A 24,087-nucleotide genomic window follows, 5' to 3' on the forward strand; every position below is an offset into this window, starting at 1 on the left:
AATGGTTGACCAACGTTTCTCTCAAGGGGTCAGCCTTCTGCTTATGAAAGCTACTGGCTGATCCCGACCTTCATCATTCAATTGTGACAGTACAGCCCCTACCCCCAATTCAAATGCATCTGTTTGGACAATGAACTTCTTGGAGTAATCAGGACTCTGTAGAATGGGAGCAGTGCACATGGCCTGCTTCAGGTCATCAAATGCCTTTTGACAGCCAGCTGTCCACTGAACATTTTTGGGCATTTTCTTAGAAGTTAAGTCATTCAGGGGTGTCACTATTGATCCATACCCCTTGACAAATCTCCTATAGTATCCAGTCAGGCCTAAGAAGGCTCTCACCTGAGTCTGGGTGGTTGGACCAACCCAGTCCATGATGGTCTGGATTTTGCTCTGCATTGGTTAAACCTGGCCTCCACCTACAATGTGGCCCAGGTACACAACCTGATTCTGCCCTATCTGGCACTTGGTGGCCTTGATAGTGAGGCCTGCCTTTTGCAGGGCCTCCAAAACATTCCTTAGGTGGACCAGGTGATCCTCCCAGGTGGAGCTAAAGACAGCAATGTCATCTAGATAAGCTGCACTGTAGACTTCCAGACCTGTGAGAACTGTATTCACCAACCTTTGGAAAGTGGCAGGTTCATTCTTCAAACCAAAGGGCATCACCACAAATTGGTAGTGCCCACTTGGGGTCAAAAATGCTGTTTTTGGCTTTGCATCATCAGCTAGTCTGATCTGCCAGTAGCCAGCTGTCAAGTCAAATGTGCTAAGGTACTTGGCTGAGGCCAAAGTATCTATAAGCTCATCTGCCATTGGAATTCGATGGGCATCAGTCCTAGTGACTGCATTGAGACCCTGTAGTCCTCACAAACCTCATCTCTCTTTTCCCACCACTGGTGTGAGGTTTTGTCACAAGGACCACTGGACTAGCCCAAGGGCTATCTGAGGGTTCAATAACTCCCAAATCCAACATTTTCTGGACTTCTGTCCTGATACAGTCCCTGACATGGTCAGGTTGCCTATAAATCGTATTTTTAATAGGAAGACTGTCCCCAGTGTCCACTTCATGAGTGCACCAGGTAGTCTGACTTGGAGTCAGAGAAAACATGTTTCTGAACTGATTGAGCACCTGTCTGCAATCAGTTTGCTGCTGGCCAGTGAGGCTGCCTGCCAAGGCCACACCATCAACTGACCCATCATCAGGGTTCTGTGAGGGGAGGTCAGGGAGTGGGTCACTCTCTTCCTCCTGTCCCTCATCAGTAGCCATGAGCAAGCCCATTTCAGCCCTGTCTACATATGGCTTTAGCCTGTTGACATGGAGAACCCTGTGGGGACTCCTGGGAGTTCCTAGGTCTACTAAGTAAGTAACCTCTCCTTTCTGTTCAACAATAGTGTGGGGTCCACTCCAGTTGTCTTGAGGAGCTGCTGGGGCCACTGGCTCCAACACCCACACTTTCTGTCCTGGCTGGTACACAGTCAGTATAGCCTTTTGGTCATGCCAGGCTTTTTGCAGTTCCTGGCTAGCCTCAAGGTTTTTAGTTGCCTTTTTCATGTACTCAGCCATCCTGGACAGGAGACCAAGTACATAGTCCACAATGTCTTTCTTTGGGGGCTTGAGAGGTAACTCCCATCCTTCCTTCACCAAACACAAGGGACCCCTGACAGGGTGACCAAACAAAAGATCAAAGGGGCTGCAGCCAACCCCCTTTGTGGCACCTCCCTGTATGCAAACAAAAGGCAGGGCAAGAGAATGTCCCATCTTCGCCTGAGCTTTTCTGGGAGCCCTTTTATCATGCCCGTTAAGGTTTTGTTGAACTTTTCAACCAAACCATTGCATTGTGGGTGATAGGGTGTGGTGAACTTGTAAGTCACTCCACACTCCTTCCACAGTGCTCTTAAGTAACCAGACATAAAGTTTGTTCTCTGTCTGATACTACCTCCTTAGGAAAACCCACTCTTTAGAAAATCCCCAACAGGGCTCTTGCCACCACAGGTGCTGTCGTGGTCCTAAGGGGAATAGCTTCTGGGTACCTGGTAGCATGATCCACTACCACCAGGATTAATCTGTGCCCAGATGCTGTTTGGGGATCCATGGGACCAACAATGTCAATCCCCACCCTTTCAAAGGGCACCCCTACCACAGGTAGTGGTATCAAGGGGGCCTTTGTAGTGCCACCTGCTTTGCCACTGGCTTGGCAGGTTACACAGGAGCGACAAAACTCCTTTGTGTCTTCAGACATGTGGAGCCAGTGAAAGTGAGGGACAATTCTGTCCCAAGTCTTGTTCTGGCCCAGGTGACCTGCTAAAGGGATATCATGGGCTAGGGTCAATAGGATGCCTCTGAACTTCAGAGGTATAACCAACCTCCTGGTGGCACCAGGTATGGGGTCTCTACACTCTGAATACAGGAGTCCATCATCCCAAATACAGCATATGGGGACCACTAGCATTCCCAGCAGCATCAGCAGCAGCTTGCTGTCTGAGGGGTTCAAGAGAGGGTCAGCTCTGCTGCTTCTGGCTCAGATCTGCCCTGGCAGGGCCTCCTGTCCCTAAGAACTCAACCTGATCAGGCTCAAGCTCCTCTGGGACAGTTCCTTCTTCAGGACTGTGATCATCTCCCTCAAGAGACTGATCTTCTTTCTGAGTCAGGGGGGACGGCTTTGCATTAACCCTTCTGCTCCTCCTCTTGGATGGCACTTGGTCCATTGTTCCAGTATCCAAGGCCTGTTCAGTTTCAGACATTTTGGCCTGTGACCTGGTCACAGCAAATACATATGCAGGGATGCCCAGCATTTCTGCATGAGTCCTGAGCTCTACTTCTGCCCAAGCTGAAGTCTCTAGATCATTGCCAAGCAAGCATTCGACTGGTAGGTCTGCATTCACCACAACCTTCTTAAGGCCAGTTACCCCTTCCCAGGAGAAGTTAACAACTGCCAGAGAATGGTCTGTCCTGACGTTGCTAGCATTGGTCACTTGGCACATTTCACCAAGTATAATCTGCCCAGAATCCACAAGATCTTTTGTCACCATAGTGACACTTGGCCCTGTGTCTCTGAATCCCAAAGCATGTACTCCATTGATTAAAGGATGTTGCCTGTACTTGCCCAAGTTACTGGGACTCACAGAGGGGGTCATATCCATGCCCCCATCACAGACAAGAACTGCCTGAGTGGTTTCTCTGACTACGCCAGAGCCCAACTCAGTACCCAGGGTCAACCCTACTAAACCCTTGGCTTGTGTATTTCCACCACCAATTGTAACTGCACTAGGGGGAGCAGGTGCCTTAGGGGCGTTGGTGGGGCTGGAGTATTCTCTTTGTACTTGGTGCGATCACTGGTCCAGTGTGTCTTTTGCTTACAGACTTTGCACCATGGTTTCTTTTGGCCTTTCCCTTTGCTGGACTGTGAATCCCCACCTGAAGAAGATTTCTGGGGCCCTTGTGAAGACTTCTGGTCTTTACCCTTCTCCCCACCCTTGTCAGAGTTCTTAGAATCTTGCTTCTTAGGGTCACCACCTTGGTTCTGTACCTTCTGCCTCACCCTGGTTCTGACCCATTTGTCTGCCTTCTTTCCCAATTCTTGGGGAGAGGTCAGATCAGAGTCTACCAGGTACTGGTGCAACAGCTAATTTTGACAGTTATTAAGAATCTGCTCCCTCATTATCAGATTGTACAATCCTGTGAAGTCACACTCCTTACTGTCCAATAACCAACCTTCCAGAGCCTTAGCAGAACATTCAACAAAGTCCACCCAGTCTTGATTGTGTGCCTTTTAGGTATCTCCGAACTTTAACCTGTATTGTTCAGTGGTTAGGCAAACCCCATCTATCAGTGCACTTTTGAAGACCTGGTAATCATCAGCATCCTCTTCTCTTACAGTGAGGAGCTTATCTCTACCTTTGTCTGGAAAGGAGAGCCATAGGATTGCTGCCCACTGCCCTTGGGGGACCCTCTGTACTTTACAGGCCCTCTCCAAGGCAGTTATCCATTTGTGGATGTCATCCCCACTCTGGTAGGGAGGGACAATCTTACTTAGGTTTCTATGGTCATAAGACCTCTCCCTATCTCTAGGGAAGTTGCTGCCACCAAGGGACTATAGTCTCTCTTTTTCTCTAGCTCTGTAGAGCTGTAGGGCTTTCTTATCTAGGGCCATCTGCTGTTTACTGAGGTAAAGCTGATCTTGCTCATACTTCAGCAGTCTCTCTCTCTCCTCTCCTGGGAGGTTTTCCTCCCTCTGTGAGAAGAAATAGAGGTCCCTACAGATGAGGCAGACTGGACAGACTCCTTTGAGAGTGATCTATCCCTTCTAACCCTGTCATCAGTCTGGTCAGCAGCAGAGTTTGGGCCAGGGGAAGTTCCACCCCTAGGTCTACCCACAACTGCTGCCCCACACAGTCTGCCTACCCCTTCAGGCCCACTAAGCCCTGAGAGATCATCCAGCCTGAGTATCTCCAAGAGATGCTGGGTGGTTGGCCGTTTGCCTGTCTTCAGCTTCCTAATAGAACATAAGGCCCTAAGCTGAGCAAAGGTGAGATCCTCATATTTATAGGGGAGAAGCCCACTGGCTTCTGGCAGGGACCCACTGGTTTCTGGCTGATTAGACATTACTAGTGTGGTGTGGTGTATTGCACTACCTACACTTGAGTTGTTCAAAGGGTGTGCTAAGCCCTTGACACACAACTCTGAGTTCAGTAGAACTTACTGTATACTAAGCTTGATATTATATGTACCTAAGGTACCTTTAGTGGTTTTCAGTTGATCAATTCAATTGAGATTATCTGGTAAAACAATAGCAAGCTGGAATCCCACACGCTGCACACCAATGTGAGAAGTTGGCCTGGTATATGCTGTCCACTAATTAAAGTGGGCACCCTGCACAAGTCCAAACAACCCCTTATGGTGATAGGTTAAAGACAACCTATCCTAGTGGTAGCTATGGAGCTATGAAGAGCAGCCTTCAGGCTAAGTCTTGAAGGAATGTAAAGCAGCTTGATTTACCAGTCTATAATCTCTTGAATGACCAAATGAAAGGACAACCACACCAGGTATATATTCAAAATATATGTATTTAAGATAAATCACACCACTCTACTCTCTTTATGAGGCTGGAGTTCGAAGTACTTAAGTTACAAGTCAGTATTCAACAGTAAAAGCACAAATACACGTTTGGGCCCTAGGGGCGTACCAAACCATATACCAATAAAGTGGTATTAGAACCACGACTGAACTAGACACAAGGCCTAGAGCCTTTAGAAGCGTTTAGGCCCCAAGGAACCACCCAAGGTAGTGACGTAGGGGACCCACGGGGGATGCGTGCAGTGTTAGAACACAGGTGCAAATCGCTATTGACTTCTATGGGGAAAGTTGCGGTTGGAGAATTACAAGTTAAGGACACTTACAGGATGACTACAAGCAAACCCTTTTGGACTTAGAGGTGTCTAGGGCCAACACCCATGGGAGCACCGGAGTACTCAAGTTGCCTCACCCAGGGAAGCCGGGTGCATAGGTGTCTTTTGGTGTCGGGTCGCGGCGTTGTTTTCAATGGAAGCTGGCAAAGAAGTGCTGCTGCCGTGAAGAGGGGAAGTGCCCAAAGAGATCCAAGCCTGGATCGAGGATGGAAGGAACCTGAGAGCAGAGGGGACAGAGTCTGGGTCACTTACTAGTGACCAGGGGCACTATAGTCCAATGCCCACAGATGTCGGGTGCTTCAGGTGAGTTGACGGGTGTCTTGATTCTTCAGCCACGAGGTCCAGGAGGCATCGACGACAACCAGGAGCTGGATTTGATCTGTCCCATGAAGTCTTTCGAGTGCTGCAGTGTCGGCGCCCAGAATGGACCCAACAAGCCTGGGCAACGGCAAATCAAGTGGAAATAGAAAAAAGACATCGGTGCAGACCAGCAAGGTCTGGGGGACTCACCCAGCAAGGGTAAGTCAGGGCACGTCTGGAGCAACCAGAAAAGCCCAATCAGAAGAGGAGTTGCCTTTGTGGGGACCCATTAGCCAACGGGCTAGCAATTGCGAAAGAGCCTCTAGCAGTCGCACTGGAAACTGGCCCATGGGTCACTCGTGGAGTGGAGGCCAAAGATCTTCAGTGCAGTAGGTGCCCAAGGCTGGAGCTACTTGAAGCCCAAAGCACAACTTCAAGGAAGACCAGGAAGATGATGTACCGGCAAACGTTCACGGTGTCCAGGGGTCATGGTTTTACATCACCCATGATAGCCACAGGCCTCAGCTTTGCCTTGGACTCAGGGTAGCCTCGGGGAAGTTTGGAAATCCACCTCTGGTGATGCAAAGACTTCGGCATCCAGTAGGAGCTTCAGAGTTGAAGACCGGACAGTTGCTTCTTTGGTGCCTGCCATGCAGGGGAGTCACTCCTTGACCCCAAGGGAGATTTTCTCCATCTTCTAGTTGCAATAGAAAGTCGAAGGTCCAGGATATATTTTGCAGAGTTTCATCCAGGGTTTTCTAAAGTCTCAAGGACTGGGTTCCTATACTTATACTAAGATAGGGGGTTGGACATACTCTGGGAACCCACCCATGGGAGGGTTTGGAAGAGGGGTGGTTACACCCATTTCCTTTGTCCAGTTTCGTGCCAGAGCAGGGGCAGGTAGCCCCTGCAGCCGGTTTGAACTGGACTATGCACAGGGACACCAAGTGTGCCCCCAATGCAAGACTTCAAAGCACCAGAGAGTGCTCCCGCCCAGCCCCAATACACATCTGCCTGTCTGAGCTGGGACAGGAAACCTATTGTCCAGGGCTCCCCTGCCGGAGTTTCGGTCAGCAGCAGGAGGCCAGACCCGTGTCTGTGGCATCCATTTTGTGATGCCAGGGCTCTAGAAAGTCTTTACCGGGTAGACCAGTGTGAATATGTCTCTCCCTCTAAAAGGGTGGAATGCTACCCCCGCCGCCAGAACTGGTGGGGTAGTATTCCAAAGTTTTTTACACCAAACACGACATTTTTCTGTTCAGCCAGTCCAAAGTTAACATTTACCGTAAGGTTATAATGCACTTAAGAGTATATGGTCAGGCTGCACCACAAACAGCATCAGAGGAGTTACTCCGAACGCTGCAGAGGGGCTCTGCTCATGCAGGGGCACCCTCTCACATAAAAACCAAGCACTCTGCCTTCAGGATTGTTAAGGCCTGCCATAGGAGTGACCTATAGGTTTTATATGTGTTTGCAATGGTATTGATATAGGTAGCCTATACCACAGTAAGGGGTACCTAATGTACAAGGAAACTATTTTAGAGAGGAAGCAGCTAGGCTGGGGTCCTGATTAGCAGGGCCACAGCCAGACTAAGGTTGAAAAACAGTTAAACACCAGCAAAAAGTGGGGGTACCCATGTGAAGCAGATCCTACTCTCCTACATCTAGGGTTAGTCTCACGTTTATTATTTGAAGATTGAATGTGGTTCCCATTCCTGATTTCGCCCAGCTAGCATATCCCAGTCAGATCCCATGGCCTGATTTGAATACAAACATCGTATTCTTGTAGCGTCCAGATTTATGACATTGTTTTAATTATGTATTTTAGAGTATTAGGATTGCTGTGGCATAATCAAACAATTGAATCATTCATCTGATGAAACCTTTCTGCAGCAAACATACCTAACACATAAATATAAAACTTAACCTTGAGCGGTCACAGCCAAGCCCCAACAAGCATGGCCACACTGTTATATGCCCACTAGCTCGGTGCCCTGATCCACATTCACACAACCCCAGGGACCATTTCAATCACCAGCATCATCGGGGAAATAGATGATGCACTCCCAGCGCTATAGGGAACAGGCTTTTGGATCGGCAGGACCTGCTGCAAAATCTCCCCAGCTCCCAGTGATCGCTCTTATGAAGGTAGCTAATGTGGGAGAGTCACATCCTACCACCGTGCCCTGAGGCGGTGACCTCGATTAAGGGCTCAGATGGAGCTGGGCCCCACTTACAATTTCTGGACAGTCCTTAACCTCACTGGCTCTGTGAATGGTGTTGGATTGCCCCTGTTTTATCGTGATTTTTGTCCACAGACCATGGATCAGCTCTCTGGCATCAAGTGGGTGCTCGCCCTGCTCTGATCAGTGCATTGACTCCTGACCCTAGTGCAGAGTCACTGCATCAGCGGGAGGAGCTTAACTGACTCCCGACTCACCGTGGCAATATTTTCTACTGTCTGTCTATTCTACATATTGCAGAGGCAGTAACAAATGTGACCTACTCGCACAGCTTGCATTTGGGACCTCGACTGCTTGCTGCACGCTGTTTTGGACCCTGATAGTTACAGACTGCTGTGTTCCTGGCCCCACCATTCCAAAGCTCCCCTTGATTGATGACCAGAGGAGGATCTCCCCATATTGGTGACATCTTGACTTACCTCCATTGCTTCATTACTGATTTCTTGGAGCAATCCTTTGACCCACTCCTGGACTACCAGAAAGCTCACAGAATCAGGCCTAGATCCTCATTGACTTTCTTTTTTGTAACACCCCTCACACCATCCTGGCATGCTTCCTCCACCACCAGTAAGCTTGACAAGTCATTAATGCAATTCTCACTTTTCCTCCCAGATCCACTCCCATTGGTGCTTCAGTAGCAGAAGGAATCTATTTCACTGCACTATACCCCCTTCTTGTCCTCTTACACCAGTGTGCCCTTTTGCCTGTCAATATCTGCTAGCCTGAGGTATGGTTGCATGCTTTCTGTATAATTGTTCATGTACTTTGTACTATAGGGTTCTTCCACAGTTCTTCTCATGGAGTGCTCCGAAGCAACCCACCGCTACATAAGATACACAATTGCATACCGCTGGGACATTCCATAAACAACATCATGAGTTGCACCTGGACATAGTGCCTGTGGGCTGGCCTCTCCCAAAGCCTTCAGTATTGTAGTGTTTGCTGAACAGGGGTTTGAAGCCCATCCCTTCATTACTCCTCTCCCTCTTAGCATCCCTCCCCACCTACCCTTCCACAACTGGTCCTACCTCCCAGACACCTTGCTACCATGTCCGAGCGTGCTGCCATCAATTCCCCACTGGTACACAGATACACTGATACATAAATCTCCCTGAATGTTAATGGACAAATAAACTTCATAAAACAAAAAAAGATATTTAACTGCTTGAGATCTCGAAAACCTAACATAGCACTACTCTAGGAGACACACTTGTTGGCTACTGAACACAAGAAACTGAAAAGAGATTGTGTGGGCACTGTGATTTACGCTATTACAATAAAAGGTTCCACTGCTTTCCGTGACACTCCACTAGCATATAGGAAAGGTGAGGTTGCAGTCTTGCTTCACACATCATTTACTGCCTGTGTTCTCTGCACCTGGAAGGATAATGAGGGCTGCAAATTTTCTTCAAACTCAACATTCAGATGCTGATTTTCTGGTCCATCTATGCCCATACTAGTTCTAAAAAGGACTTCTTAGCTAATTTATCCATATTGCTCCACTCCCTTGAAAAATCCGAGGTGCTCCGTGGGAGGTGACTGGAAACCTCGTCTCAATCCCATTTTTGGCAGGTCAGTGGTTCTGTGGACCACTAACCTCAATACAGATATATTTTGCAGGATATAATGACAAACCATGGTCTGGTAGACTGATGGTGCCTTACCCACCTTACTTGCCGGGACTATCCACTTACTTCCTGCATCCATGGCACTAGGACTTGGATAGATTACTACCTTTGCAATGCACTATCAAAACGTCACTTAGAGTTTTCCGCCATTTCCCCCGACAGCACCTCCGAGAACGATCTTATCGTAGTCGACTTAGGTTTCTGGAAGTTCAGCTAGAGTAGGTGGAATCTGGCTGAACTATTCCGGCCATGCATGTGGAACCCTCTTGACCAATCCCTATGACATCTTACAAGAATTTACGCCTCACTATGAAACACTATACACCTCAAAATTGCTACATAATCAGCTGGTGATGCCAATGTTTCTCGATCACCTCCAACTTTCAACACTTTTACCTGTATACTCAACAGTGTGGGGTTGAGGACATCTCTGTAGATGAATTAATACAGGCCGTTGATGGGATAGCTATGCTTAAAGGAACCTGAGCAAAATATGTTTCTGATAAAACTTTCCAAAATCATGAAAACCTTGATACTCCATGCCCTGGAAAACCTCTTTAAAGAAATCACTGATCCACAGATTCTGGTCCCAGGGTATCACACGGCCCGCATTTCTCTGATACCTAAGCCCTACAAAGACCCCCTTTCATGCAGCAGCTACTGATCCATGTCTTTAATCAATATGGACGTTAAGATTTTAGTGAAAATACTGGTAACAGGCTGAAGGTTTACATCCCTGCACTTGTTGACCCCTCTCATATGGGATTTGTGCATGGACAATTGTCTCAAAACCATCTCAGGACTCTGTCTCACTTGCTGTGCAAGTTAAGTGATGGTGATGAAATGTTACTAATCTCCTTAGAAGCTGAAAAGGCATTTGATCAGGTGGAATGGCAATAGTTATACCAAGTGATGGAGCGGATGGGATTGGATGCCCCCTTTCTAGCCAAAGTTTTGTGGCTTTACCAGGCACCCACAGCTTCGATATCCTGAGGTGGTTTTACCTCCCAAAGCCTTGCTATCATCCAAAACACGAGACAGGGCTGCTCTTTCTTCCCAATGCTGTTTCTACTGGCCCTAGAGTCCATGGCAGCAACCATTCAAATGACCCCTGCAGTCCATGACACACCATCGAACTCTGGAACCTCCTCGACACCACAGCTCCTGACGTCGCCTTCCTCACGGAAACCTGGATGAACGACTCCTCAGCGCCCGACATCGCCATCGCCATCCCAGACGGCTACAAGATCACCCGAAGAGACCGAGGCAACCAGGCCGGAGGAGGCATCGCCATCATCTACAGAGACACCATCCGCGTCACGACCAACACCGACGACACCCTGACTACCGCCGAACACCTGCACTTCCAGATCCACACGGACCCCAAAACCACCCTCAGAGGCACCCTCATCTACCGACCCCCGGGACCACGCACACAATTCAGCGAAGACATCGCCGACTTCATCAGCCCGCACACCCTCCCCTCCGCGGACTACATCCTCCTGGGAACATCAACTTCCACCTGGAGAACAACAACGACCGCAACACCACCACCCTGCTTGACAACCTCGCCAACCTCGGACTCAAGCAGCTGGTGACCACCCCCACCCACCTCGCCGGACACACGCTCGACGCTGTCTTCTCATCCAGCAAGGACATCGTCTTCAGCCACGCCACCGGACTCCACTGGACGGACCACAGTTGCATCCACTTCACCTTCAGAAGATCCACGATCCACCACCACCAGCAACAGGTTGCTCGTAGAAACTGGAACAAGATCACAGCAGACCAGCTCGCCGCTTCCCTGAGCCAGCAACCTCCCGCCAGCTCAGCGAACCCCAGTCAGGCCGCCGACAACCTCACGAAGTGGATCAGCAACTGCGCAGATGACCTCGCCCCACTGAGGACCCCGCCTAGCAGACCCGGCAGCAAGAAGGCTCCATGGTTCACCGACAAACTCAAGAGCTCCAAGAAGAACTGCCGAGCCCTCGAGAAAGCCTGGAGAAGGGAGCCAACACCGGACAACATGACCAACCTCAAGCTCGCCACCCGGAAGCACCATCAACTGATCCACGCCACCAAGAAAACAGCATTCAAGGACCAGCTGGACCTTGAACGCACACAACTGCAAGGAACTTTTCAACATCGTGAAAGAGCTCTCCAACCCCAACGCCGGAAACAACGACATCACCCCGTCGCAAGACCTCTGCAACTCCCTCGCCTCCTACTTCCACAACAAGATCGCGGACATACACAACAGCTTCAGCCCACAAACAACGCTCCCAATGACCGCACCAACGCCCCCCACCACCACCCTCAGCGCCTGGACCCAGATCAACACAGAAGACACCATCTGCACGATGAACTCTATCCACTCCGGATCTCCGACCGACCCCTGCCCCCACCACGTCTTCAACAAGGCCGACGCTTTCATCGCACCCCACCTGCGGGACATCATCAACACCTCCTTCGACACCGCCACCTTCCCTGAGAGCTGGAAACACGCCGAACTCAGCGCTCTACTAAAGAAACCAACAGCGGACCCCACCGAACTCAAGAATTACCGCCCCATCTCGCTTCTCCCGTTCCCAGCCAAAGTCATCGAGAAGACCGTCAACAACAGCTGGCCGCCTTCCTCGAGACGAATAGATCCCTCGACCCCTCACAGTCGGGCTTCTGAGCCAACCATAGCACCGAGACCGCCCTCATCGCTGCCACCGATGACATCCGAGCCCTGCTGGACAAGGGTGAGACAGCGGCCCTCATCCTCCTAGACCTCTCCGCGGCGTTTGCCACTGTTTGCCACCGCACCCTAGTGCAGCGCCTCAGCAACATCGGAATCCAGGAGAAGGCACTGGAATGGATCATCTCCTTCCTCGCTGGAAGAACACAGAGAGTTCGCCTACCACCGTTCAGATCTGCAGCCACGGAAGTCATCTGCGGCGTTCCCCAGGGCTCCTCGCTCAGCCCCACCCTCTTCAACGTCTACATGAGCCCCCTTGCGGCCATCGCACGCCAACACAACCTCAACATCATCTCCTACACCGACGACACCCAGCTGATCCTCTCCCTGACCAACGACCCAGCCGCCGCCAGAACCAACCTCCACGAAGGGATGAAAGACGTAGCCGAGTGGATGATGACCAGCCGCCTGAAACTGAACTCAGACAAGACGGAAGTCCTCATCTTGGGCTCCTCGCCCTCCGCCTGGGACGACTCATGGTGGCCCCCCGCCCTGGGCACCGCACCCAGACCGACAGACCACGCACGCAACCTGGGCTTCATCCTGGACTCCTCCCTCTCCATGACCAGACAAGTCAACGCCGTCTCCGCGTCCTGCTTTAACATCCTGCGCATGCTACGGAAGATCTTCCGGTGGATCCCCACTGAGACTAGGAAGACGGTCACCCAGGCCCTCGTCACCAGCCGACTGGACTACGGCAACGCCCTCTATGCCGGAACCACCGCCAAGCTCCAGAAGAGACTCCAGCGGATCCAGAACGCCTCAGCCAGACTCATCCTCGACATCCCCCGACGCAACCACATCTCCGGACATCTGAGAGACCTGCACTGGCTCCCCGTCAACAAGAGAATCACCTTCCGTCTCCTCACCCACGCACACAAAGCCCTACACGACCAAGGCCCGAGCTACCTCAACAACCGCCTCAACTTCTACGCTCCCAAACGCCACCTTCGATCGACCAACCACGCCTTCGCCGCCGTCCCCCGCATCCGAAGAGCGACAACAGGAGGAAGGTCCTTCTCCTACCTGGCCGCCAAGACCTGGAACACCCTCCCGTCCGACCTTCGCCTGACCCAAGACCACCTCTCCTTCAGGAAGAAACTCAAGACCTGGCTGTTCGAGCAGTAGCGGCACCTCACCCTCACCCCCCCCCAAGCGCCTTGAGACCCTCCGGGTGAGTAGCATCTATAAATGCCTTGATTGATTGATTGATTGATGGCATTTGTTCCTCTGTGGGGGAACATAAAGCTATGTACTATTTATTTATTTTAAAAGTTTTGTATAGTGTGAACAAGACCCCAAAGGGTATCAGAGCGCTTCATAGTAATGGAAGAAGAAAACAAGGTGAAAAGGGAACATTGTAATGGCAGTAAAAGAGGATAACAATAATAAACTAATAAAAATGTACAAGGATGCGCACAAGCATCACTTGGTATGGTAAGGTAGACAATACTGAGGAATACAGTTGTTGAAGAAAACAGACGACCAATGGTTATTTATGGCAGGAACCTGTTCATTAGGAGTGTTTTTACTTCATGTTTGAAAGCAACTGTGTGAGGAATTCTGCGGATTTCCCGAGGGAGCGAGTTCCAGATCTTCGGTGCCGAGCCAGAGAATGCTCGGAGTCTTCATCTCTTTTTGCGAAAGGTCTGGGGTTTCAGTAATAGAGAATTAGCACTTCTTGATGGTCTGCCCCTGATAGTTCTAGTTTTTGAGCCAAGTAGCCAGGGGTTTTGAAGTGGAGGGCTTTGTGCATTAGACAGGAAATCTTTAGTTGTATTCTTGCTTCGTAGGATAACCCCTTTAGGGATCTTAGAGTTGGGGAGATGTGATCAGTTCTTTTTTTGTCAGTGATCAGTCTGGCAGCTGCATTCAATGAAGCCTCGAGCGGGGCCAGGGTATGCTTGGGGAGGCCACACAACATCGAGCTACCATTGTGTAGTCTCAGCAGGACAAACGGTGGAACCACCTGCTTGAGGTCCTCTTGAGGGAGGAATGGTTTTAGATTTCTAAGAAGCCTCAGTTGGTAGTTTGTGCCCTTACACATCATACTAATGTTTTTCTTCATGTTCAGGTGTGAGTCTAGGGTGATTCCAAGAGATTTAGCTGAATCGAGGATGATAGGGGAGCAGTTGAAGGTAGTGAGGTGCTTCATCCAGAGATCAATCTTGGGGGTGTGTTTAGGAGGGGATCTGAGAAGGAATTCTGGCAGTGTTGAGCAGGAGATGGTTCTCAGTTAGCCAGTTCTGGGGAGGAGTTGAGTGAGAAGATGTCTTCAGAAGAATTGATTTTCAGGGAGGAGTTGAGTGAGATGAGGTCTTCAGAAAAATTGATTTTCAGATAAAGTTGCGTGTCATTCGCATACATATGAAAAAGAATGTTCATGGATTTTAAGAGCGCTCGCTCGTGGTTCCAGGAAGATACTAAAGAGTATGGGAGAGAGTGCAGACCCTTGCGGGACCCCCATGGAGACTGTAGATGGTTGGGATAGTGTATGGTTCACTTTAACTCTTAGGGATCTATTGTGAAGGAAGGAAGCGACCATTGCAATACCGACTGGAGAGGCCCATCCTGTGTTCCAGAATGACCAAGAGGATATCGTGATTAACCGTGTCGATTGCAGAGGAAAGATCAAGGAGGATTAGTAGGCAGGATTCGTTATGGTCTAACAATTTTAGGATGTCGTCCATGATGTGAAGGAGCGCGGATTCATACTATCACCGCTCCTAAACCCAGATTGATGTTGATCCAAGAGATTGAAAGACTCAATGTGCGAGCAGAGTTGCGATTGGACACATTTTTCAAGGAGCTTAGCCAGGGTATGGATGTTGGAGATGGGACGAAAGTTGTTGAGGTCAGATCTGTCCGCATCAGGTTTTTTGAGAATGGGTGAGACCTGAGCTGCTTTTAGACATTCTGGTATCTTGCCTTGAGATAAGGAGGCTTTGACAATCTTTGTCCAAAAGGGGGATAAGGACACCCTTGATTTCTTTGAAGACAGATATGGGCAATGGGTCATTGAAATGATTAGAGGGGTTAATGTTCAGCAGAGTTTTGTAGATGTCAGTTTCACTGAGGGGGAAAAAGGAGCTCCAGGTGGCCCTGTTCTTGGTGCTAGTACTAAGAGGCTTTAGAATCTTAGAAAGGGCAAGATAAGCAGCACTCACAGATGATGTGAGTAGGGCCCTCTTAGATTCAAGATCAAGACTGATGAGCTTAGTTTTTTCCATAAAGAAGATAGCCAGATCGTTTTATGAGGGTGAATTGACTGTTGATTCAGAGTGCTTGGGTGGTATTGCTGATTGCTGTTTAACAATTTCAAAAAGTTTTTTAGGATGATTTGAGGCTTGAGTGAGTTGGCTTTGAAGTAATCGGCATTAGTCGTCTTGATTTTTTTATTGTAAGAACTCCTATCTAATCTAAGGAATTTTAGGTGATGAACGGAGGGTTTGGATCTCCATAGACGTTCAGCCGCCCTTAGGTTGCGGCGTTCAGAGTTTAGGTTGTCGTTGAACCAAGGTTTGGTGATTTTGGAGGAGGCATTTTTTTGCTGTAGGGGAGCTATTGAGTCCATGATACCAGAGATAGTGGAATTGTAGAAGTCAGTGAGATCATGTACTTCAGTCATGTCAGTTTGGGAAGACAAGGAATTTTTACAATCGATAGCTAGTCAGTCCGTGTTAATATTCCTGAGGTCTCTTTTCAACTGTTTAATTTTCTTTGGTTGGACCATTTTCTGTATCATCTCCGTATTGATAAAGAAGAAGATGCTGTAATGGTCGAACCAATCACATGGGGTAATGTCCTCCAATGTGATGACATTGACTTTTGAAATAATGAGGTTCAGAATTTCTCCTTTGTTGTGAGTTGGCCGGTCACAGAATTGGATACGGTCCAGATCAGATAGGAAAGCGTTAAGGCATATCACCGCTTGGTCATTAGGTTTGGACCAGTGAAGGTTGAAATCACCAAGGTAGATTTGGGATACTGATGGGTCATCATTGGAAGATATAATTTCCATTAGTTGTTCAATGAAGAGGAAGCTATCGCCAGGAGGGTGGTAGAGAGTGTGGAGTTTGCATACCATGATGTGGTTACTAGAGATGTTGAGGAAAAGGTATTCAACTAAAGGTGAGGAGGGGGTCTCCATGTGAGAGACAGATAGTGTGTTCCAGTGTATGCAAGCTAGTCCACCATCCTGTTTCTTTGTTATGTCTAGACGGAAATGCAAACTATGCAAGTATGCAAACTACATCTTGTTTACTAGTTCAGATCCATCAACCTTGATACTGGTGCTGAGGGAAGTGATCGACTCCTTTGTGGAGTTCTCCAGCTGGAAAATAAACTCTTCAAAATGTGAGGCAATGCCAATGACAACATCTGCCACCAGTACCTCTTTAGGTGCATCATCCTTGCAGTGACTCACTTCGTACTTGAAGCCTCCTCCTTAACCCCGGTTTAATCAACAATATAAACCCTATAGTGGACAGAGTTAAAAACAAAACTTGCTATCTGGTCAAAAATGTATCTATCCATATGGGGAAGAATCCAGATAATAAAAATCAACATCATTCCTTGTTTACTATATGCCTTTGGTATGCTCCCTCTAAAAATACCGAATTCCACACTTGCGGAGATTGATGGTCTCCATCGGCACTTTATCTGGCCAGATAGCAAGACTTGACTGAAAGTATCTAAAGTGCATGCATCCACCGCAACAGGAGGCCTCACACAGAATCATATTGGTTGGCATCCTAACTGATACACACAACCTACCTCTTCAAAAAACGTAGGGAGGTACTGCTGTGGATAAAGCTGGAGAATCCCTTACCTGGTTCCACTTCTGATATGATGCTCTTATACACTGACCTCTCTTATACCTGCATCACACAACATCTATTCCTAATTGCCACTTAAAATGCATGGCACAGGGCACACTCATTAAGGGCCCAATCAGCCTGGATACACTCAGGGGCCCCTAACGGAGAAAAGCATGGACACGGATGGAAGAAACAGAAATAGAGTGGTTCTACTGGATAACCTAGGGAATTATGTGCCTGGATGATTTATTGCAAGACAGAACATTGGTCCCCTACCCGACTCTGCCTCAAAAATACAGTCTGCCCTACTCCCAGTGTTTTGCTCTATATGCAAATGACTCGCAGGCAGGTGGTAACATTCTTGACACTGACAACATCTTGCAGTACCTTGTGCTGTGGAAAGATGACGGGGGTATTCTCTTTGGTCTTCACGCTGATCAAGATCCTTTTTTTAAACCAACGACACTCCCCTTACACCGATGGTGATCAGCAAGTTTGGGAATGGAATTTTAGGATGAGGACTGGCTCCACATCATTGAGACTCATGACAAGAACCCACCCATGAGGTAATCCACATTCGGCCTTTACTGCCCTGATGAGAAGGGCGCATTGCTTCGCCCTCCCACAGCTTGAACTGGTTGACTGTGCAGCCGCATCGTGTGGAGTTCATCTTCCCCCGGTAATCGAAACCCGCCAGGGTGAATCTTGGATTTATAGACCATGATCCAGGCATCCGTCTCTACACCTTCAAATTGGAACTTTACCTCACCACCAAATGGATTACCGATACAAGTCTACTAATAACAACTATCTCTGGGCCGATACATGATAGGACTGTCCCCTCGCCCCCCTCACTTTGGGTGCCCGGCTGGGCCCCTCTGTGAGTAATCTTTTCTTCTTCACATTTTTTTTATGAGCCACATAACCTCTCGGTATGCACCATCTACACTGACAGTCCACTGTCCATATTCCAGGGGCCCCTTTTTGTTTGGTCCTGGTGTGACCCCTCAATTACAATTGGGGTCAAAACGCCGTCAACATGTATCACAAACAAATCACTTTTTCACCCTTTATCATTGTATTAGAGGACAGTTAATTCATTCAGTACACTTACCTGTTTTGTAAAATTTTGAAACCTAAGTTTATATTTCACCACTTGTCACTCCTTGTGTTTAGTTTCAAGCTCACTCGGGACATTAAGCACACTGTCTGTTGGATTTTATGATACAAAGAGTAAAAGCTTAGTAAAAGCACCTTTGATAACTTCTGGTGTGTGTGATTGTGATTCTTTCTCCTACATCCTATCCCCGTGAGCATATGGTATTAAGAGTATAATTATCTTATATTATTTACATTGTCCACAGGAACCATTGTTCCTTGTTACTCATGACAAAACACATCATGAATCCTGTGTTAAACTGAACTAATATAAAATGTTACACCATTCCACCGGTCTCCGGCAAAACTTTTTTGGGCACACTTGACATGAGATACTTCTTGCTGGAGATATCGCGACCCATACGGTGACATTATTCACTTGGTCTGTGATTGCTCAAAGCTACAGACCTACTGGAGGGAGGTCTGGAGCTTAATCACTGACGACCTTAGGGCTCAGAGTCTCTCTGTCAAGCAGGATCGCCCTCTTATAAAACACCTCCTCCTTGCTGTGGATGCCTCACCACATACATAGGTTATTAGCAACAGCCCTGTTTGTGGCCAAAGTGGGAATATAATGCCACTGGAAGTCAAACATTGTCCCACTTCAACATACATGCATACTGATGCTTCCAGTGAGAAAATTATTTATACACAGGATGTTTGTCCCCAACAGTTTGAAGATGCATGGGGCCCCTTCCTGACATAATCCCGCTTTCCCCACTTCCCATGTGAACTGGGATAATACTGCTAGGAATCTAGACTTCCACCAGCTGGTGTCTCCCACTACTTATACATCACTGTCGAGTCCTGGAAGATGGGACTTTCCTCGGCTCCCTCAATTTCAGGGATCCTAAGGGTTGGCATATGATATGTATACACATATCATCAGTTACAAAAGGTGAAAGGCAGTTCACCCTGTTGTATGAGAATGTGGTGCTAATCATGATTCTGGTGCTCTGCCACTCCCAGTTTGACTTCCCCTACTCCTCTTTTTCCTTCATTTTGATCTAGGCCAACCACATCAAAGCAAGCTCCTACAACAGCAAGGAACTATTCAACATCGTGAGAGAGTTCTCCAGCCCCTCAGCCACCAACAACATCATCACTCCTTCCCAGGAACTCTGCGACTCCCTGGAAGACTAGTTCCATAACAAGATTTCCACCATCTACAGAAACTTCAAACCCCAACCCACCGACACCCTCAGCCATTTCACCCCCACGAACGACGAACACAACAACCTGTTCAACACCTGGGACCAGCTCACCACACAAGACACCACAGCCATCATAAATTCTATCCACTCAGGAGCACCCAAGGACCCCTGCCCCACCACATCATCAATGTCTGGAGTAAGACGATCAGCCCCCACCACATCATAAATGTCTGCAGTAAGACGATCAGCAGCAAGCTCACTTTCATCGTCAATGCATCCATCACCATGGCCACCTTTCCTGAAGAATGGAAACACGCAGAAGTCAAGCCCCTACTTAAGAAACTATCTGTTGGCTCCAACAAACTCAATAACTACCGCCCCATCTCTCTGCTGCCCATTCCTGCCAAAGTCTGCGAGAAGGCCATCAACTGCCAACTCACAGAAAACCTGAAGATCAACAACCTTCTAGACACTCCCCAATCCGGATTCTCCACCAACCACAGTACCAAAACAGCCTTGATTGCAGCCACAGATGTCATTAGATCCCTCCTCAACCAAGGAAAAATGGTGGCTCTGATCCTTCTTGATCTCTCAGCAGTGTTTGCTACTGTATCACACCGCAGCCTGATCAAAAGACTTCACAACATTGGAATCCAAGGAGATGCCCTCAAGTGCATTGCCTTCTTCCTCACTGAAGAACCCAAGAACACCAACTGCAGGGTCTCTTAAGGTTTGTCCCTCAGCCCTACCCTGTTTAACACCTATATGACTTCCTTGGCCAACATCGTCAGATCTCATGGACCAAACATCATACCCTTACATGACGATACCCAGCTCATCCTCTCGCTGTTAAAGACCCCTCTGCCATGCTGACCAACCTCTGTGGGTGCATGATGACCATTGCCAGCTGGATGAGAGACAACTGTCTAATACTCAACACATACAAGACAGAAGTACTGATCTTCGGGAACAACACCTCCTTACGGAACGACAATGGCTGGTTTCTAAGACTCTCACCCACTCCGACCTACCATGCCCGGAAGCTTGGCCTCATCCTAGATAGTAAGCTCACCATGAAAAGACAGATCAGCTCAGTCTCATCCTTTGAATGCTTGGCAAGATCTTCAAGTGGCTCCCCATTGAAACTAGGCAGATCATCACACAAGCCCTTGTCACCGGCCGACTAGACTATGGCAATGCACTCTACATAGGAATCGCCTCGCTCCTCCTCAAGAGACTACAATCAATACAGAATTCAGAAGCCAGACTAATCCTAACCCTTCAGATGAACCAACATCACCTCCCCCATCTCAAGAAGCTCCACTGGCTCTCCATTCAGAGAAAGTGCTAGTTCAAGATGTTGATCTACACCTTCAAAGCCCTCTACAACCAGGGACCAGCTTACATAAACCACCAACTAAACTTCCACGTTCCCTCCAGACACCTGTGCTTTGCCTCCCTCTGCCTCAGTCACATCCCCCGCATTCACCGTAGCAACAGGGGAGTGCGCTCCTTCTGCTACCTCACTGTAAAGTCCTGTAACAAATTCCCACTTCACCTGGAGACCTCACTCTCTCTGTTGAAATTCAGAAAAGGGCTCAAATCCTGACTGTTCAACTGAGCCACCCTGCAGCAGCACTCTCGGTCCCTAAAACCTTCACGGGGGATTAGCCATGCTATTAAAATTGATGTAGAGGGAACCGCATTTTAATTGTAGGGGTGCATTATAATTGAACATGTAGAGTGCCCTTGCATATAATCCTTTTCCGTGTTAACATGAAGTGTTAGGATCTTCAAATGTAAAAACGTGAAATGTGATGTGTATTGGCCATTGAATAGTAACATGGAGAATTAACATAGAAAGTGAATGCAACTAGCAGAAGACATTAAAGTGAAGAAATCGTTTTGTCTAACTGACAATCAGTAATTTGTTAAATGTGTTTATTAGTCGTGTCCTTTTACATGCAGGTCAATGTATTAATTGAATGTGCCTTATTTCCTATGTAATTTCGAAAAGATCACATGCTATTTTCCTATGTAAGCTGAATTTGTAGGCCGGAAATGTGTGCTGTGGGATTTGTTCTTTCTCACATTTTGTGTTACAGGTGAAAGAAGCGCCATTCTTTGCTAGAATAATGTCTTTGTTTTACCTGTCAGGCAAGGAGAGAAAAAGTAGCATCGGTCAGTCTGAATCGATATGAGAAGTCCGTTGTCCTTCACACAAGAGAGAGCTTGGGAACCAAGGACAGAAATGGTGAGAAGAACATCGCTGTCCCATGGAAATTTACCTTTGAGATTGTGTTCAGAGCAGATGGTGTGACCCGCAAGCACTCTTGGGAAGGATGCCTGGAATATTGGGACGTTGAAAGTAGGGAAAGTGCCCACTTCTTCCTTTGCCTTCAGAGAGAGAACATCTTAGAATGAGCTCTGTCTTGATAGGTTTATGCTATTGGATCCATCGATGGTGGAGAGACTTCTTAGGAAGGGTCCACATGCTGATACCTTTTTAGGTCAGGCATCAGTGTGCATGCACTGTCTGCAAGACCTGCAGTAATCACTTGTACTGAGTGTAATCCCGCCTGCCTCTTGCCATTTGATCACTTGCACATCACTTTTATTTTCTGGCTCTTTATTGGCCGGTGTTCCCGATACATCACTTCTGTTTTCAGGCCGAGAGCACTGGCCAACTACAGTTTCCTTACACTTGGGGACTACGTATTTATTAACATGCCACCCACTCCATTCACAGCCACGCAATGCCTATGATGTGTATGCCTGCCGAATACTTATTTATTAAAATGGCGTCTGCCTCACTCGCAGTCACACTTAAAAACTGGCACGGTCTACATAAAGCTATTTTAAGTCCAATTAACTTGATAAATGCACGTGTCAGGGGGGAATCTAAACGCAGATCTTTGCTCATATTAGATGCATTCTAACCACATGAAAAGTGTCAAGCAGAGGAGGAGCCTTCTTGTGCCTCACATAAAACAGGCTAGGTTGGGGGGAAAATCCTTCTCCTATTTAGCCCCATATCATTGGAACCAGTTGCCCATCCACCTTAGTTTATGCACCAACTACATATCCTTCAGAAATCAGTTAAAAACCGCACTGTAATGATCATTCTCCGTTTTGCTGTCAAGGGCCGTCACAGCGCAAAGATACCCCGGTGCGGGTGATTCATGCGCTTTATAAATGACATAAATAAAAAAAATAAAAATAAGGAGTGTCCCCTGGTTGCTGCCTGCTTGTATGGGGCACAACACAAGGTAAGGCCCGGTTTATCATTTACTGCTGCAGTTACTCCGAATTCAGTCAGGTCGTTAAACCATCTGTCTTTCTCAGCCAAAGATAGCACAGTCCCCACAACAACTGCCAGTAACGGCATACACCACACCTCCTTAAACCCCTCTACGACTACACAGAGCCTAGGCTATCAAATCATAAAGATTCGCTCGGGCTTGCTGTACCTTTCTGCTTCACTCATAGCCACGCACATCTTAGAGTTTGCATTTGCAAGTCATGAATCCTCCACTAACTGTAAGTTATGTGTCTTAGATATTTGCTCATGGCAGCTGCTTTTGAGCCTAGTTAAGAGTGTTATGCAGAGAAGAAACGGCCCTCGTTGTGTCCCTGCTTGTATGGGGCACAAGGTAAGGCCCGATTTCTCTTTTACTTCTGCAGTTACTCAGAATTTGGGTGACATGCCTGTTCTGCTTTTATGTTGAAATGTAATATATTCACACCACAATGCCTGCATTCCTAAATCACTTTGTTAAACCATCCTTCTTACTCAGCCATAGATAACACAGTCCCCCCAATAACTGCCAGTCACGGCAAAGACCACACCCCCCTAAACCACCCTATGACTACATAGAGCCTAGGCTATCAAACCATAAAGATTTGCTCGGGCTTTGTTGTACCTTTAATGCAATACCTTTTGCTTACAGTTGCGCAATCTTGTCACCTTGCTCGTGTATTTAGGAAATGTGTAAAAATACGTGCTGCATGACCTTCCCTCTATTAAATCAGACGGTGCACAGAGATTAGGGTTCCTTTTTTATCTGCCCTTGTGGTTCTTTTCCTTTAATTGCCTTTTCCCTCTTTACACCTCTTTTGTTGACATCGCCAAGTGCTAAATTCCCCATGTAATTTGGCTGTACTCAAACCTGCACTTTGAGTTTATTTTGGAGCTTCTATGAACGTACCTCTATTTAGATCGCTGACATTGTAAATGCTACTAATCTGATCTGTACATAGCAGGGTAGAAGCTCAGGGCAAAGCAGACTACAGAGCTTTAGTTACACCCAAAATCCATTCAGTACTTCCAACAACAAGCATTTGCAATGCAAAAGGTCTCACATTTGTGAGAGTTTGATCTATTGCCATTGCATTTAACAATACCTTTAATTTATGTGTTTTAAAAACCTGCAAATGAGGTTTAAACATGCACTTTGTACTTATAGTACTTGCTTATAAGAAGCACGGGTGCCTTTTTTACTGCCAGCCTTGCTTCTTGTAAACAAGGACTAAAACTACAAAGTGCGTGTTTACCCACCATTTGCAGATTTTCAAAACACATAAATAAAAGGCATTGTCATTTACAATGCCAATAGCTCAAAGTCTCGCAAATGCAAA

This window comes from Triturus cristatus, chromosome 3_1 (assembly GCF_964204655.1).
Source record: "Triturus cristatus chromosome 3_1, aTriCri1.1, whole genome shotgun sequence".
Taxonomy (NCBI): domain Eukaryota; kingdom Metazoa; phylum Chordata; class Amphibia; order Caudata; family Salamandridae; genus Triturus; species Triturus cristatus.